This window comes from Dromiciops gliroides, chromosome 3 (assembly GCF_019393635.1).
Source record: "Dromiciops gliroides isolate mDroGli1 chromosome 3, mDroGli1.pri, whole genome shotgun sequence".
NCBI lineage: Eukaryota > Metazoa > Chordata > Mammalia > Microbiotheria > Microbiotheriidae > Dromiciops > Dromiciops gliroides.
This window is the reverse complement of record NC_057863.1, coordinates 457,763,098-457,776,809: the sequence shown is the minus strand read 5'-3', so window position 1 is coordinate 457,776,809 and position 13,712 is coordinate 457,763,098. Positions and strand designations below refer to the sequence as shown.

The 13,712-nt window shown below is 34.5% G+C and overlaps 1 protein-coding gene across 1 annotated transcript in view; it reads right to left on the bottom strand.

Annotated features, from left to right (window-relative positions):
* Positions 1-13,712, bottom strand: part of BAZ2B (bromodomain adjacent to zinc finger domain 2B) — a 358,773-nt gene that overhangs the window by 270,624 nt on the left and 74,437 nt on the right. The window contains 1 exon segment of the mRNA XM_043993621.1: positions 10,259-10,301. The gene's annotated coding sequence lies outside the window, so the exon portion shown is untranslated.

Sequence of the window (13,712 nt, the reverse complement as noted above, 5' to 3'; positions counted from 1 at the left end):
TCAAATGATTTTTTAAGTAGGAAGAGGACTGAGCAGTAGATGGTCTTAAGCCATACTACAAAATTGTCATCATCAAAACTATTTGGTACTTTCTTTTAAAAAAAAAATGAACAGTTGAGCAGATTGTATCTATAAAATTCTAAAGAAAAGTGAACATGCTAAGTGTCTGATAAACCCATTGACTCTAAAAACCTGGGGAAAGATTCACCATTTTAAAGAAACTACTGAGAAAATCACGTAGTCTAGCAGAAATTGGATTTAGATCAAGGTTGTGCTGAAGCTAGTTCTAAATGGCTTTTGAAAGCCATTATTAAATTTTCAGTGTGAATATTTACAACTCAGAAATCAGCTGTCACTAAAATATAGTGCTTGATTTATTGTCTTATTGACTATCTAGAATTAAGTAAGCATTAATAATAAATTAAACTTAGAAGTGTGTATGTGCATGTGTATACTCCCATAGATCCTGGTTGTTAAACATACCAGTACACCCTGCTTGAGCTCAACAGGTGTACAATATTAGGCTCAAATAATGAAGTCATCACCAAACTGGACACCTGGCATTTATATAGCACTTTAAGGTTTGCAAAATGCTTTACATCCTTTATCTCATTTGAACCTCACAACACTCCTGGTTGAAGCCAACTTTTAACTCCTATGTTTACAAAGTTTCTACTCAGTTCTGGCTTTTTCATCAGGATTGCTTGACAATCCTTCTACAAAAGGAGCATCTTTTTCCATGAAGGATTATATTCTATTTTGCAGAGGAAGCCATTCTTGGCTATAAACCTTTTGCAATATTGTATTCTAAGATTTTTCCTCATTTACTGTAAAATTCAGCAACATTTTGTATAATCCTTCTTGTGGTTCCGTGATACTTACACTATTTTGGCTACCTGAAGTATTTTTTCTTTGACTTTGTAGGTCTAGATTTGAGCAATGACATTTCTTTGTGTTTCCACTTTGGAGTTTGTCTCAGGAGATGATGAATAGGTTCCATTTTTACTTTGCCCTCTGGTTCTAATAAATCTGGGTAGTTTTTTTTTTAATAATCTCTTGAAATATTTCACTGAAGCTTTCTCATTTGGTCATAGTTTTTAAGAAGTCTGATGATTTTTAAATGACTGTTCATTGACCAATTTTCCATGTTAATTCTTTTTTTTTAAATAGTAATTAGACTTTGTTCTAATATTTCTTGTTTTGTTATGGAGTCGTTGCATTCTAAATCCTCTATTTCATAAATACTTTTCTACCTTCTGCTCTAAGCTACTTGCCTTCCCTTAATTTTTTTTCTTCCAGAGCTCTTATTTCACTCATAATTTCACTTCTTATTTCTTGCTTCATTTCTTCCAGCTACATATAGTCTTTATGGCCAAGCTATTTTTTTCACAGAAGCTTCATTTCTATTTCTTGTGGAATTTCTCTCTTCTTTTATATTTACCTCTTTATTTCTCTGCTTTAGTTGGTGTTTTCTTCTGTTTACTCCATAATTTATTGTCTTAGTACTTGTTGTTGGGATGGTTATTATTAGGCCCCACTCTTTGTCTCAATCCCTGGCTTCTGTCTCACTCTCTTGGTCTCACTGTAGGTGCTGGCCTCAATCTGTCTCAGTCTCCTTCCCTAGCAAAATTCCCAACCCATTTGCTATAACCCAAACAGGCCCCCAGACAGATGGTGGGGATTACTCTGGTACTGGCCTCCTCTTATGAGACTGCTGGGACACTAAGGTACTGAGCTAGCCCTGTCTCTTGCTCTGGCTCCCAGAGCAAAGGTAAAATGGCTTATGCTAATTCACACTGTAAATAGGTGTTAGTCAGGATTTGAAGGAAGGCACTCCTGACTCAAGGATAGCCTTCTAGCTCTCTGCCATGTTCCTTTTCATAACCGTTAAATCACATTTAAGAAAGAGTATTTTGACTTTATTTTTTCTTACAATTTATTTTTCTTGTTTATTGCTAGATTTTAGAACTTTTAATAATGGAGTTAACAATAAATATCTTTGTTTTACTTCTGATCTCAAGTAAAAATGTTAACTCGTGATTTTAGTTAAATTCTTTGTTTCTCATATCATTCCTAATTTGTTACATATTTTTCCTAATTTAATTCATTTATTCCTAATTTTTAAAATGATTTCATCTTATTTTAGTGTTCCACTTTGACAAGGGCTTTTTCTATATCTGTTATCCTCATCATCATTTTTATTATTAATATTATTTGTTAACATAAGGTACCACAGTAGCAGAGCTAGCATGGTAGGTGAATAGCCAGCCACAAAGCCAGGAAGACCTTGGTTTTTCCTCATACTTCTAGCATATACTGGCTATGTAACCCTAGCTAAGTCCCTTTAATATCTCAGTGCTTCTAAACAACTTAAACAGATCACCTAAGATAATTCTCCAAATTTCAGAGAAGGTGCCAAACTGCATAGGTGAGGAAGTTTGCTCTTGAAGATGGGTGACATAACAATGAAATCACAGGTCTATTCCCTATCACATTTATAGTTTTCCTACTTCTGAAACCATCCCTGTATTCCTGATGCTTCCATAAGATTTCAGGATAAAACAAAAGAATATGTACTTAATAAACACATGCTTTATTTATCTCTGAAGCTCCTTCTTTTAACTTGCCACCATTTTTCAAAGTCTAAGCTCCCTACAGGTATGAGACCACAGGTTTGGTTTCAGCCCTTTCCCTATATGATCCCTGTACCATAGCACATTTATTTCTACGGTATTTAAAGGTAATTTATGTAGCATAAAGGGAGAAGATAGAATAATTCAGGGAGGAAACATGGAAAGGGAGAGGGTGAGGCAGGAGGTATAGTTGCAGATTAAAAAATTGAACAGTTCAGTTCACAAAGATTAATTCCTGGGTCCTCCTTGATCAACTCAATATTTAGATCAGTTTACTTGGGTCTTCATCTTGAACCTATTTTCCCTCTCCCCTGTCCTCTAAAAAAAACCCAGTGAGAAGACACTCTCTTCTATTTGGGCCCCAAAGCTGCTGCCCCAGGTTTTAGGACTTCACATCTCCCTTATATGATGTCGTAGGTCTGCTTGCTCTGTCCTTAGTGAAAAACTATTCAACCTTTAAACTCCATTTGTCTGTCAGTTTTATTGCTTAGATTCTACAAAAAAAAAACTTTTTAGACAATTTAGTCACTTGTCCCACTTATGCCATGTAGGGTATAGCCCTTGCATAGCTAGGCTGAGTACTTCCTGGATCTTGACTTTCTTACCTCACTCCATGGCTATTTTCCTCCTGAGGTAATTTGTCTTCTATGTATGAACCTGCATTTCTAGATGTGCCAGAACCTAGTTCCATGTTATATACTTATCATAAGTGGCAGAAACTGGCTGTAAAGGCCACTGGAGACTGGGTACCTATCTTAGTCTTTAGTTAAAGCTAATAACTATATACCTCAGGGTTAGTCACAAATCATTGAACTTGTTTTCACCCTCTTGCCCTTGGGTGGATCTCAAAAACTACATAATTACAAACTAAGAATTCATGATCATATCAAAGTCTCACCTCAATCCCCACAATAACAAGGCAGGGCCATTCCCTCTCCCCTCACTAACACCTATATTTGCATATACATTCAAGGGATCAGGTTAGACTTCAAAATATTAGATCTGCAAACAAAATAATTTTGGGAAGGAAGTGGTGTGGAGTTGATGACAAACATTTCAATTTCCTTAATGAAAACAGAGTATCTAAAGTATAAGAACAAACTTTTAGCTAAAAACTTAGAATTGGTTTGTTGTTTTTTAGTAAATATAATAATTTGAATCTGAGGGAGAGAATCCACCCCAAGACTGAAAAGAGAATATAGCAACAGTTATAAGAACAACTACAAAAAAAAAAAGAGTTCTTTTTCAGGGTCTATCCTGGGGCATTAAGTCTTTGTGAGAAGTGTCCAGAGCTTAAAGGTAAATTTATCTTGTATTCTGGAAGACATTACCAACCAGCTGAAAGCTTTGGTAGACTGGCTCAAAATGTCAAAGCAACAAGAAGATGAGGATGAAGACTTTAAAAACTATGCAAAGCTTCTAGAGGGATACAGATATGCCAAACAGTATATTTGGCAACTCTGAGCCTTTTCTTTTGGAATATTTGGTAAACTTAGTTGAAAGGGGGTGGTTCCAGCTTTAAAACTAAAGAAATTGCCAATATTGACTGTTGTTTGGAAAAAATAATAATAAACTGGAAATCTCAACAACCCACCCATCTTGAAAACTAATTAGGAGAATTACTAGATCAAGCAATGAAATGTTTAAGATGGGCACACTATGGGGCAGCTAGGTAGAACAGTGAATAAAGCACCAGCCCTGGATTCAGGAGGACCCGAGTTCAAATCCTGCCTCAGACACTTGATACTTACTAGCTGTGTGACCTTGGCAAGGTCACTTAACCCTCATTGCCCCACCCCCCAAAAATGGACACTCTAAAAGAAACCTCAGTATTGACCTGTAATCAATATCCAAACTTCTCTCTCCAATTTTCTAAGATTTCAGCATGTACAGAAAAGTACGAGGCATATAAAGTCATAATCATTGTATCTTACCAGCATATGTTCAACATTATAGCATGACAAAAATCAACTATACATACAAAGCACATACCTCAGTCTGCTACTTTACTGACCCTTAAGAGGAGTGGTACACCTTACTGCAAACACTCCACATATATGACAGTGTGTTAAAAAAATTTTTTTTAAACAAGCCATCAATAAAAGTTAAAGGCTTCTTCCTAAAATTAGGAAAATTTTAATCAGTTGGCTGCATCATGCAGGAATAATTCAGAGTATTCAGTATAAAGGAAAAGATATCCCAAAAGTTGTTTATGGCAGGAAAAGAGTCTCAGAAAAGGGAAGTTACAGGTTAAGGGAAATGAACTGTTGCCTCCTGGGGCAAATATTTCTGCTGCAAAGCTGTAAAGAAATCAAAGTATATTAAAATTGAAGTTAGTGGGAAAGAGAAACTGGTGAATCCTATAGTCCCATCTAAATAAAGTACTTTTTAACATTATGGAATGGTAAAGAAATATTTATGAGGACTAATAAAGAGAAACTCATTGCTGACCTAGAGAATAGAGGCTACAATTGCCAAATAAAAGAGCATTCTTTTAGGTAACAGACATTTTCTAAGTTAAGGGGGATCTGTCTATGTTATAGTCTAAGATTAACAAGTGCTGGCTGGGAAATTGGCCATGGCACCAAAAAACCTAGTTAAGATTGGACCAAGCTACTAAAAGGAATAAAAAATGTGCCTGTGAGTAAATATTTTGAATAGAATCAATTTGGTTTAGTTACTAGGATAAAAATTTGAATCATCAAAGCTTATGTTCTTTAGAAGTTGACATTCTATGTGTGTCAATAATATAGTCATGTAAGTATGTGTTCTGTGCTTGGTGAACTAAGAAGAAATAACTTGTATTTATAACTAATTTGAATAACAAAATAACTTTTGGTGGGCAGCTTCAATACTGTATACATCGAGTGAGGCATTCTATCTCCTGATTCCATGTATTTTCAGGGACTGTCCCCTGTACCTAGAATTCTTTCCCCCCTCATCTTGATCTCCTGGCTTCCTTCACATCCCTGCCAAAAATGAAACAAACCTTATCCCCCCTCCCACACCACCACCTTTTTCAAGAAGCCTTTTCCAATCCTATTTAATATTCTGTTGATTAGCTCCAATTTCTCCTGTATCTATCCTAGTTGTAACTTTTTTTTCATGTTATCTCCCCATTAGACTGTGAGCTTCTTGAGAGAAGACTGTCTTTTTGCTTTCCTTTGTATTACCAGAGTTTAGCACAGTGACAATTACATGTTGTTGTTGTTGAGTCATTCTCAGTCATATGTCCAACTCTTCATGACCCCATTTTAGGTTTTTTCAAAGATACTGGAGCAGCTTGCCATTTCCTTCTCCAGCTCATTTTACAGATGAAAAAATTGAGGCAAGTAGGGTTAAGTGACTTGCCCAGGGTCACACAGCTAATATGTGTTGAGGCCAGATGTGAACTCAGGAAGATAAGTTTTCCTAACTTCTGGCCCAGCATTCTATCCCCTGGGCCTCCTAGCTACCCTAAAAGGGGAAATAATCATTACTAAAAAGCAGCATGGCTTCATCAAGAATAGGTCATGCCAGACTAACCTCATTTTCTTTTATGACATGGTAACTAGATGAATAGTCTGGGAGAATGCTGCAAATTATCTTAGTAAAGTGTCTCATGCTAACCTCATAGACAAGATGGAGAGGTATGCACAAGATGGTAGTACAACTAGGTAGCTTCAAGACTGGTGAAGTGATTGGACTCAAAGATTTCATCACTAATGGTTTGATTTGAACTTGGATAAATATCTCTAATGAAATGTCACAAGGATCTGTCCTTGACTCTGTGCTATTCAACATTTTTATCAGTGACTTGGATGAAAGAAGATAGTATGCTTTTCAAATTTACAGGTGACATAAAGCTGGGATGGATATGTAACCTCCAGGATTACAGTCAGGCTCCCCAAAATCTAGAAGGATGGGCTAGATTGAATAAGACAAACTTCAGTAGGCACAAATGCTGAATTCTACAATTCAGTTAAAAATTCAATTTCACAAATACAAGTTGGAGGAATCACAGTTAGAAAACAGAACCTGGGTGTCTTAATGGGCTCTGTACTTGATATTAATTAAAACATTAGAGACAAGAAGGCTAATACTGTCCTAGGTTCCACAATAATAAACAGAAGTGCCTAGGATGATGTGGTATATGGTCCTGCCATACTCTACCCTGGTCTGATAACTTCAGACCTGGACATGACATTTTAAGGACTACAAAGATAAGTATGAGTTCTTTCAGAAAGTAAGAGAATTGGAGAACATAGTGTATGAAGATTTTGTTGAAGGAGTGAAGGTACTTGGCTTGGAGGAGACTTAGCAGAATAACAATTAGAAGTATCTGAAAGACTCTTAAGTGAAAGACATCAAATTTCACTTAACCCTAGGAGGCAAACTAGGAACAATATGTAGACATTACAGATTAAGACTCCACATAAGGGGAACATTGCTAGTAACCAGTGCTGTCCAAAAATGGAATGGCTGCCTTAGGGGAAGCTTGCCAAGCAAAGATTGAATAGACATTAGTTCGGTATTCTTGTTTATTTTGGAATTCATCTATAGCAATGGTGTCAAGCTCAAACAGAAAAGGGGACTCCTAGTCCATACATAAGGATCCATATGGGATGCATACTGACTTAGTTTTAAAATAATATCATCTGGGGCAGCTAGGTGGTGCAGTGGATAGAGCACCGGCCCTGGATTCAGAAGGACCTGAGTTCAAATGTGACCTGAGACACTTGACACTTACTAGCTGTGTGACCCTGGGCAAGTCACTTAATCCCAATTGCCTCACCCCTCCAAAAAAAAGTTGTTAAAATAATATCATCTATGTTTGATTGTATTTTTACTTATTTTGGTAACTATTTCCAAATTATATTATAATCTGGTTCAGGCTGCACTTGGGCCACCTATGTGTTTGACCCTTCTAGTCTAGACACCCTATTAGGCATCTTGCAATTCTGAGATTATGGGGATGCTTCTTTAATAGCTTTAAAGGATATAGAAACTTCAGTCATTTAGTCTGATATTCAACCAAGGGTCCAAATCCTACAACATGTGAAAAAAGGAACAACAGAAATCAAAAATTTCACTCTTAAGGAATTCTGAGTCAGGGAAGTTATATTTAATCCTTAAAAGATCAAAGGAGGAAAGAATAGCCTAGAATCATAGAGAAAGGTTCTATATTCCTACTAGAGAAGAGAAATTTCTTTTTTCCTCCTGATAGAAAACTAAAGAAGGTAATTCTCCATAACTTAGAGGCTTCCATTCACTGAAAATGGATTAGAAATTAAAATTTTATAAATTGTCTATGGTTATAAAATTTCTATAACATAGAAGAAATAAAAGTATGTTTCCTTTACAAAGGCCTTGTGCATGAATTATAGAAGCTCTGCTTGCTAACTAGGCTAGTATCACACCTCTTTTGTACTTAGCCCATTGTTTCTTCTTGCCAACTAGTAAATTTTCCCCAACCTGATTCTAATTTAATCCCTTTTAAATAGCATTCATTATAAAATGATTCTTTTTGACTTACAAATCATTTGTTCCTTCCTCATTAATGGAACTACTTTTCCCCGTTGTCTTTCTGAACTTGGTTGTTAGATAAAGATGTTGGTCTTTTTTTGTCTACTCCTAATTAGCTACATTACCCATAAAGCTTTTAGCATCAAGGTCTGGTTTACGTTTCCTATTTTTAAAAATGCATTCCAACTGTTAGGATTTTAAAATCTAACCTTAAAGTGATTTGTTATGGTCAGCATTGGAAACTGATTGTTTTAGCAATTTTTGTGCTTCTAGAGCTAATTTTAACTTTCCTGATTATAAAGCACCCCTGGGATGTTGGCATGAAGGTCGCTGCTGTTATACACCCTTGTATTCTATTGTAAAATATTCGGCCAGTATAACAAAGGAAGTTTTGAATCTCCAATGTAAAAACTAAAAACCACAGAGTTTAAAACATTTCTTTTAGACAGTAAATGTGTAGACTTTTGTCTGTCTCTCTTTATACAATGGAATATATTCTAAGGTGATTAGGAAAAAGAGGTTGAAATAGAATTATAATCCTTTCAGATCTCTGCTAGTGTGTACTGAACAAGATTAGTAATCATATCAGAAGTCAGAAATGAATATAAAATTATCTACATAGGATATTTTCTTCTATCTATTTTGCTAATTAATACACCTTAGTTCCCTGACCAATGATAAAGTATTTTTTAATACATAGAGTAAGACCTTTTGATTATAGCAGCATACTATGAAATTCAGTTGTGTCTAAATTGAAAAACTACAAACTCAAGGTTATAGAGTTTTATATTAAGAAACTCTGAATGCATTTTAGATGACTTTACAATTTAAAACATCTTTCAAAATATAATAAAACCTCATTATTATAATTCCAACTGCAATAATTCAGAATTTAAAATAATTGAGGCTAACTAAAGTTTACTTCTACTAAACAAATCCTTTCTTTATGGATAGTAAAAATTAACAATGTTAGCAACATCAAAGGAAGGGGAGGCAACATAATTAAGAAAACAAACATTTCCCCCAAATACCTCCATCTACTTTATAAGGACCATTAATATAACCAATAATACACATTATAATTAGAAATCATTTAAATAAATTCATTAAGAAAATGAATGCAAAGATTTCCAGTAAACAATACTTTGTTGCTGGCCTTGCTGGAGTTACTGAATATTCTTGAAAGTAATAAAACTTTATTTCTTCTAGAATACTTTCATAATTTAGATTTTTCATTAACTCAAAACAACTCTTCCCCTAACGAGCTCAAATCTATGCTAGGACCCTCAACATCACAGATACCAATAAATGTTTGTTGCTTATTTAAAATATTGCTAAAGGGATCATTAAAAAAAACTTTGAAAGGATGAAGGGTTATATTTGACTTATATTTTAAAACTATTTTTCTTCATACTTTTTAGTGTGATTCACTGCTTGGTACAAAGTGCTTAATAAATGTTTGATAATTGACTTTAGACATTATTTTGTTAACCATAATTATTATGTTTCTTTAATGTTATAAACTAGTGGTCATAGGTGATGATTTGTATAGTGGCTAAATTAATTTGGGCCAAAAAAGAAAAAGAAACAAGTATTTTAGGTACTATAAAAGTTTCTATCTATGACTAGCAATTTGATCTGTTTATTTTTAATCAAGAAAAATAATTTTAGATAAATAAAACAATAATAAAGTGTTAATCTCATAGGAAAAAATATTAAAATTAATTATAGTTGAAAACATTTTACCCATAAAATAAACTATAATTCTTCAAGCTCCCTTTCACAGCTCTAAATCAATTATCCTACAATTCTTTTTAAAGTTTGTTTTTAAATTTTCTCTTTTAGTAATACCTTATGCAAACAACAAATACTTTGTGAAGTTTTGAGGATACAACACCACAAATCAATAGTACCTGACCTGAAAGGGCTTAAAATATTTAAATAATTACAACGGATGCGATAGTAATAACTTAAGTAACCACAGAAAAAAATTCAAAATTTGATTTTGCAATGGACTGACTAATCAGTTTAACCATATAAAAGAACTCATCGATAGACTATATATCTCAAGGGAAAAACACAACACAGCTTTAAAATGTTAATTATAATTGTAAACTTACTGTGATGAATGTAGTCAGTCTTGTGTCATCACTGTTGCACAACCTACACCAGAAAACAGAGACGTCAATCAGCTAAGTGATTCAGGTCAAAAGATGCACAGAGTCTGAGTGAGGAGGAATGAAAACTGTCATACTATAATGGTTCTATAAAAATCATACAAAAATTCATCTATAGTTTTCAGGAAATAAAATATATGCATGGTACAAATAAGTAAATATAACTGTGGAGTAAAATTAATAATGTTCATTATGTTTTATAATATAGAAATGCTTTGGTTGTGTTTATAATTGGCAAGGAAAACAACAACTGCAGTTAGTAAATTACAGAGGGCCTATATTATTATCTTTTATGTACTTGCTAAGAGAAGAATCACAGAAAAACACCAAAGGGAAGTTACAAATGGATCAATGTAGAAAATAAACATCAAATTTGATTTATAGATATTCTTATGTCTGGGAGAAGTTACTGTACCAAGACCAATGGGCTTTTGTCACTGCAGGCACTGGGGCCACCAGTTGAGTCTATTCTGTATAAAATGGACAAGAAAGGCAGAACTGCAAAAACTGATGCGCCAACTGAACTATGCAAGAGCCTAAACTGAAAAAATACTGACACTAGTTATAGAATAAGGCTATTATCATGCATGCTCCCAGAGTCTTTCAGATATGTCTACCTAAAAGAAACATCCAGATAGTTGGTTATAAATTCTAAAATTTAAACAGAATCATTTGACTTAAAATCATTATGTTTAAGGATAGTGATTTGACATGTGTTTTCATTGGCATAAGGAACTTCAAGATGAAGAAATGTCATTCTTTCAATCCAGGTCAGAATCAACCCTTACAACATAAAGTGTTAGAGGTTGTCAAGAGGACTAAAAGGTTAAGTAACTTAAATTATCTTCCACATATTGTTACCTTAACAAAAAATAAGAAAAAATATCTAACCAGTTTAGGAACCATGTCAAGGACTATAAGACGGATGTAAAACTGATTGAGGGTATGTCAGGGATATAAAAACATTTAACAGAAGTTTCCAGTGAAAATATAACACCGTTTCCTACTTCACATTTGGTCATCATGAGTTTAATATCATACCTGAAAATTAGTTAAAACCAGTTACTACACTTTAAATCTTTTATGTAGCATACCACCCATGCTGGAAACATTATCATTCTCTCGAATATCATGACAATACTGGTAGAGGACCTAATCTGTCCACCTTTTAGAATGGGCAATGATAGTTGAAAAGTTGCCTTTAAAGCTTAAGAAGTGATAATATACCCTTCTTACATGAGGATTCTGTTGACTCATTTTCCTTACACGGAACATGAACTATTTTTCTAGTAACAGGTGTTTTCATTGTCATTCTCTCTTTCATCCAGTCACCTCATGATCAACTAGTTGTAGACCTACCTTATGGAATAGACTTCTAGGGACATTTTTGTCCAAATTTGCATCATAACCAATCACATTATGGAGAGGCAGCATAGTGTGGTAGTGGATAAAAGGTTCAAGTCCTGTTTCTGATGTACCAGTTGTGTGCCATGAGCCAGTAACTTGACCTCTCAGTATCCCCAAGCAGTTTTCTAAGACACAGGCTCTTAACTTTTTGGTGTCAGGAACCCCTTTGGCAGTCTACTGATGCTTATGGACCCCTTTTCAGAATAATGTATTTAAGTGCATAAAATAAAATGCATAGTATTACAGCAGAAACCAACAGTATTAAAAATAGTTCTAAAAAAAGAAGCTGCTCATGGACCTCAGTATAAAAACCCCTGCTCTAACACTTTCAGCAAAGATAAGTAACTCGTTTATATTGGAAAAGGGAGTTTTCTTACTGGGAGTTGCCTATACTGATGAAATCACAAGTCTTTATCAAAAAAAGATGATCTGCCTTGTACTATACTCCATCATACAGGGGAAAGAGAAGTAGTTGCTCATGAAGTGCTTTCAATGTAGTTGGGGGAAAAGGAGAAACAATGAAAGAATAATTAAAATGATCAACTGTGTTGTACTGATTATAAATGCAACAGGAGTTCAGAGAAGGGAAAAATCAATGTGTTTTTCCAGCATAACACAGAAGTCTTCCCAAAATAACTGGGGCATATTTACTAGCATGACTTTTCTATGCTTCAGTTTTCCAATGTAGTTGTGTAGCAGCAAGAGTGCTGGATTTAAAAAAAAATTTTTTTAAAGAGTGCTGGATTTGAAGATAAAGGATTGAGAATACAGCAGAGGTCAGGAGGAAGGGGTGTTCCATATGAGGAAAATAGCAAAAGTAAAGGTCAGAAGGAAATGGGCATGAAGTATTGCTGGAAACAGTGAAGAAATGATTCTGAGTGTAGAGAAAGTTGTATTGGAGGGCAGTGGAAAAAAATTTAATTGGATACTAGGATAGAACCTGAGTATGGACAGCCCAGAAAATCAACCAGAAGACTTTAACCTGACCCAGTCTCCAATAGGAAGCCATTGTAGATTGCTATACAGATGACATAATGAAAGTATAATTTAAAAATATAAGCCTAATGGTAATATATAAGGTAGATTGAAGAGGCAAAATTGGCAACAGGGAGAAAAATTAGAGGGAGATCTTAATTATTTAAATGGGAAGTAGCAAGAGTCTGAATAAGATGGTAGCCATATAAGGAACATTTATCAGGAAATAATGACAGGATTTGGTAACTTCCTGACTTAATGAATGAAAAAGAATAAAGCATCAAAGATGATGACAAAATTCTGAGAAACTAAAAAACGATGCCTCTAAAATGAAGGAAATGTGAATGTTAGGAAATAAAACAAACACTTTCTGTTTTGGAAATGTTAGGTAAACTTGAAATAATGGCAGGATATCTAAATGGAGATGTTTTTGTCTGCAGTTGTACTTTCTGGGCAAAATGTATAATAGAGGTTGGAATTAGAGTTAAAATAAAATTCCTCATCATAGAAGTGCTAGAAGCAGGCAAGAGAATGAATAATCTCAGCAAATGAAGAGTATAAAGTAAAAAGAATCCTAGAGAACACCATGGTTAGCAGGATGAAGAATGAACAAAGGTAACAACAAAGGGGACAGAGGAGTGGTTAGAAAACTAGAAAAAGAAAACAGGTGACAGTTTCGAGAAAGAAGGGAAATGTCTATTCCTTGAATAAAAGATCAGCTACACTGGGTAAGGGAGAATGAAGAGGAATAGTTGGTTCTTTCCTCCTCAGTTTAAGAAATTGTGGTGCAAAATTCCCCTACAAACTACTCAAATTAGCCTTTAGCTAACTTCCTTCAGGTCTGTTCCTATCTTAGTTTGTCTTCCTGGTTTATGAAATACTGACAAAAGAGGAACAGAGAAGGAATCATTGTGGTTGTAATTTATGTAATGCTTTATGGTTTTCTAAAGCATGTTACAGAAAAATATCTCATTTGATCCTATGTGAAAGGCAGGGCAAGCATACACTTTTTACA